Below are 5864 nucleotides of genomic sequence, written 5' to 3' on the forward strand. Positions count from 1 at the left end.
GAGGAAGGTTAGTCCTGAGCTAACATCTGCTGCCAATCCTCCTCTTTTTGCTGAGGAAGACTGGCCTTGAGCTAACATCCGTGCCCATCTTCCTTTACTTTATATGTGGGACGCCTACCACAGCATGGCTTGTCAAGTGGTGCCATGTCCGCACCCGGGTTCTGAACTGATGAACCCTGGGCCGCCTAAGCGGAACATGCGCACTTAACCACTGCACCACGGGGCTGGCCCCCAACACTGATTTTGAATATAGAATTTCTGGTAGAAGTGTAGGCCTTTGAAATCACCGATATATTCTGTGATCAATATTACCTGGATACGTATTCAGATCCAAGATTCAAAAAGTTAGTTTTAACAGATGACAGAGTAAAATTTTGGATGAAGATAAAAATATTCTTGGCTATTTAAGTCAAAAGCAGTTTAGTTTTGACAAAAGCTACTAAAGTATTGCATCGTAAACACATCTGTTTTCCTAAATTTCTTTAAGATATACACGGGACTTTTATACCCATTATTATTTTCTACTCCAACTGAAGATCATGACCAAACTTAGTCAGTAAAAAAGCAGATGGAAGGTAAAATCTCACAGCTGTTAATTTCTCTTCCTTTAATGGCATGTGTCTGCTACCGGGAATCCCCGACCTCGTAAATCGTTGCCATAGGTGATGATCAGTTTGAACTGAGTGAACGCATTATTTTGTTGAATTCTACCAGTCTTTGAGCATTTCACCCACTAGCTGTGTTGCGTGTTAGTTTCATAGTTTTTACTGCAAGCTTTATTTTGTAAGAATTCCGGCTTTAGCCTCTTTCAACCGGATTTCAGATCTAGACTTTTAGGGAAGCCTGTTAAAATGGACTCCGTGCATTGTCTTGTAATTGTTCATCTCCGCGCCTCCATCCCGGCGTGATGGGTGAAGCTGTGAATGGAAAGAGCACAGACTGGGCATCGGGAGACAGGAGAGGAGACCTGGTCCCTGCAGTGATGCGAGTTTATTGCACAGTATTAGCCAAGGCTTTTAACATCTTTTGGCCTCAATTTCCTTCTCTATAAAATGAAGGCTTTGGAAAACACCCTATGACAAAATATTTAGAGGCTTCAAAATGTGTATTTTTAAAGGCTGTATCACTTACAAATTATCCCTTACTGCAGCTGAACAATAGCATGTTGACCTTATTTTGTTAAGTAGATAAGTCCAAGATGTCACTTCCACTCTCTTATTTATTTTATTTAAAGACCTGAAATATTTTCTCTTGCCCAATTAATTCATAGCACATTGGTGAGCCCTTGGGGACAATGAACCATGAAACATTTCTATTTCACAGTTATGCCTGTAAGATCATAATCACATGGTTTGTTTTTTTTCTGTGGAAAATGAGGGGCGGAATGTGAATTTCTGTATTTTTGCTTTTATTAATTCATCGATACACACCATCACCCTCCGCATGCCCCCCAGCGTGTGTGCAGATGTGCGCTGCCTGCAGGCAGGGAATGTCTGCTCCCTGAGCTGGTGCGTCCCTGCCATCTAGAGCAGAGTTTGATGCCCAAATGCCTGCCGTGTTCCAGGTACCATGCTAGGTCCTCAAGACAGAATAAAATACTTTAAGGCTCATGCCGACTGCAACTCTTGCTTAGTCTAACTTACAATTATTGGAAGTTCAGCTGAAACAGTTTTCTTATTGAAGATACATCCGGTTGGCACAGGACCCAGTCAATCTATTTCCTCATGACGCTCCCCTTCAGGACACTTAGCGAGTATATTTTGAAGAGCAAATTTATTCTCACTTTGACTCTAGAGGTTATTTCAAAGCTCCTCTGCTCTTTGTAGAGATTTGTGGTTTATTTTTTGAAAATACTTAGTTAGATGCACTGAGTACTTATCTCTTTGACCTTGAAGAATGTTAAGGATGCTGAATTTAAATTAAAATATTAAGATGTTTTCTGAAAAAGGTAAGGGGAAGTTTATCTGTATAATCATAAAATTTCCAGCCATAAGGGAACAAGCTCAGTGTACACCTGGAATGAGGTGAAGATTCCTATGGAAATACCTCCTCTCACAACAAACAAGCGAACAGCAAAATGTATGTAAATTTCAGTTACAATAACAGAAGTGACTCTGCCCACAGGAGGAGTTCCGTGAGGACGCTTGGAGCAGCACCGACACTGGGGATTGTTGTCCCCAGAGCCCATCCAGAGAATCTGACCAGGATGGGGAGGGGATCAGGCCACCGCATTTAATGAGAAGGAGCTCATTCAACCTGAAGTATTTAACTTGGAAGAGGAGATGGATGGAGAGCAAGGTCGCTCTCTTCGTGTGGGGAGGAGCTGATCTCGTTGTTGCTCCACCTGGGAGCACCAAGCTTGCGGGTGGAAGCTGATGGAGGCTCCGAGTCGGGGGATTTCCACCCTGAGATTTGTCCCTCCTGAAATCAGATGCGCCGTGAGGCCGCGAGATCCCAGTCAGGGCCTCCCCTCCAGGTGGCAACGCAATGGCTGTGCGACCTGGTTTTACATTAAGTTGTGTTTTGTTTAGAATCTTCACCTTCAATTGGTTAACACGTTTACTTATAGTAATAATAGTATTCATAATGATGGCAGTTTATCATTTAATATCATGATTGGGCTTATTTCAATATAATTAAAAAGAAAGATAAACTTAGAATATTTTTACCTAGGAAAATCAGTTAAGGAACACGTGGACATGTTCTGATGAAGCTGTGTGGAGTTTCCAGGAAGCTATTGCTGACTTTTTCATCAAATTCCTCCTGCAGCCTGCAATGTTGCTGCATTTGGGAAAGTGACTGCAACACAGTGACATTACCCTCCTCTTCAGACTATGTTCCTTTCACAGGTACACGTGGAAATAAAGGCGAATTCTGAGAAAGAAATATACAATTAGTTTTAAGTCTATTTTGACAACTTCTGAATTGCTAATGCTATAAAAATTATGTGGTATCCCAAAATTGCATCTTTTAGCCATTTATATTACTTGGGAGACATTTTTCTTTATTTTCTGAAGCAGCAGGAGCTTTGCTCACTTTGGATAGCATGATGTTACAGAGTGCTTTAAAATTACGAGGGCTTTTCACATCCATTCTCTCGTTTAGTGCTCAGAATAACGGTGAAGGGTCATATTGTTATCGTCCCATCTTAGACACGGCCATTCCAAGGCCTGGACGGCTCAGTGACATGGGATGGCATGCTAGGTTCAAGCAGCATCTTGGGGCTCCATCATCAACCGCAAATTCCATGTTCTGTGGGATGAGGTATGAAGTAAGAGTCGGCGAGAATTCCAGAAGGAAAAGGATTAAAAACATGGTTTTAAAATATTGCTATCGCTGAGTCATCCACCTACTTAGATGTCAACTGTGACCACACGACGTGCTCTGAGGAAACCAGCCTTGGGACTGTCCCGTTATCTACTCCACGGAACAGGGATAATCGAGGAATTCTGTTGTTTTCCCTGTGCCGAGCCTCATTTTCTCTCTCAGCATCGGTTACCTATCTGAGGTGCAGTCCTAGGGTGAGGTGTTTTCAAGAATGTGGAGAAATACCAATTGTTCTTCTAAGATGCCCTTTTCCCCTCCTGCTCCCCCAAAGCCCGTTCTCCCCTGGCGGCTCAGACTCCCCTCTGAACACGAGGGCAGAGAGAACCCAACCCTGAGGGTCTGAGAAAGACGGGGTTTCATTACTAAGCCTTCCTATGAATCTCTCCTGCATGATTTCCAATTGCTTTTACAGCTGGAATGAAGTTGCTTCTCATTGCTTCTTTAAATAGATATCTAAGCATTGATTTTTAAAAAAAGTATAGAGGTAATAAAATCACATTACCCCAAATTAGAAAATAAAACCATTTCGGGACCCCCTTGCTAACAGGACTACTTAGCAATTGACCCCAGTTCATGTCAATCGTTCTTTCCTTTTTCTACATGGTGAATAATCTAGAGCCGGCGGCCTCCTGTCTTTCTGTCTCTGCGAGAAAAATCCGACCACTTCAAAGTGTCGTCAGGGAGCAAAGCAGAAATTCCTGACACTTTCCCTGGGGATTTGGCGAGGACTCTCCAGGGCTCAGCTTGGGCGCCAAAGGGCTTATTGACCCATCTTCCCAACAAAGATAGGTCCCCCCTCCATACTTTCAGGAGAAATGCTCCTTCCAGCTGCTGAGAGAAGACCATTTTCTTCATATTATCGTGATTGCAATCACACTGCACATACAACGTGGTATTTTGCTCTTTCATTAACATGATCATCTGAACAGTTTTCCTTTTCACTAGGTGGCTCCCACATCCCCAATTTTTAACGATTGTGCAGTATTTCCCTGAAGATGTAACCTCTCCCATACTCATCCATTCCTCAAATAGTCGGACACTTAGATTGCCTTTTCTGATCTTTTGTTTGTGACTGATCAATAAAGAATATTTCATTTTCATGGGTTTGCTTATTTAAAATTTTTTAATTTTAAATTTTAGTTTTTTTAAAGGCGTGCTTGATTCACACGCAAGTGTAAAAATGTAAACACGACCAAAAGACTCCCCACCCCCATTTCTGCAGGTCCCCCTTCGGAGGCAGCTGCGCTCAACAGGTCCTGTGCATCCTTGCGCCTGGTCTAGGCAGGCTCTGCGTGGGGACGTGCGTCTTCCCCTTTCTGTTTTACTGCTGCCTAGTAATTCACCATGAGGCTATGCAGTGTGTGGTTTGTGCAAGCACCCTGCTCCCAGGTTGCTTCCATTTAGGAAGGGGCGCGGTTGACTTCCCACCATGGTGTCACCCTTGCTAAGCCGTGTGCCTGCCTGGGGCCACGGAGGCGGAGCATAGGAGCCAGCTCTAGAGACCAACGCCCTCTGTAGCGACTCCTAAGGTAGTTAACTAGGTCCCTCTTGATGGGAATTTGGGTTATTTCCTGTACAATGTACAATCATGCACTGATAAATAACTGTGCGTGCACATGTGTGTAGTGAATTCCTGGAAGTGCAGTTGCCGATAGGAAGGGCATGTACAGCGGTCCACGTTCACGCTGATGGATTTAATGACCCGAGCCGGCTGGGGAGGGAAGGAGCTGCCTGCTTTGGAGGCATTCAAGCAGATGGGGGCTCCTCAGGGAGCATTTGCAGGGCTGTCCAACACTGTCAGGCTCTGGAGCGTGGTTTCACTTACCCCAGACAATGATCTACCTTTTGGTCCTCAGTTTTCTTACATGGAAACTGGAGGAAATCCTAGGGCTCCTTCATAGGGTTATTGTGAGTCAATTCGTGCGAAGCTGTTAAAATAATGCCTTGGTGGGTGCTCAGTGCATGTTAGCTCCTGTCGTCATCATCGCCGTCAGCATATTCCTGGACTTCAGGACAGGCTTTCCGAGGACCTCAGCAAGGGCTGAGAAACTTTCAGATTTTAGGTCCTCTTGATTTAGGTAGCATCTCAGGTCACTGAGAGGACCAGCATTTGAGATGAGTTCTCATTCTGCTTCCCATTATAAATTGCCACTGATTAGCTGCCAAAATTGGAGACGTCCTCGGGCCTATGCTGTCTCCTTTCTCCAGAGTGGAGTTCTTCTCTGCCTTTTAATGAGACCCCAATAGTGTGGACAGTTCCGGGTGTGTGTGTGTGTGCGCATGAGTTTGCGAGGTCGGGTGTGGGGTGGCTGTCTGCCTCTTTCTCCGGACAGTCCACCGCCAAGGGCCAGTTGCAAGGACCTGGCTGGTGTACTACCACTGGCAAACAAGTGGCGGGAAGGGAGGAGCAGGTGTCCCCACTAAATGACTAATTGGCCTGGCTCTGGAACTCATTTTCCATGTTCTGAAGGGGTTTGGCAGCAGAATTAACTCCCAAAGTCACTTCAATGCTGCCTGTGTATAAAACAGTTTGCTGC

Source organism: Equus quagga, chromosome 11, assembly GCF_021613505.1.
Source record: "Equus quagga isolate Etosha38 chromosome 11, UCLA_HA_Equagga_1.0, whole genome shotgun sequence".
NCBI lineage: Eukaryota > Metazoa > Chordata > Mammalia > Perissodactyla > Equidae > Equus > Equus quagga.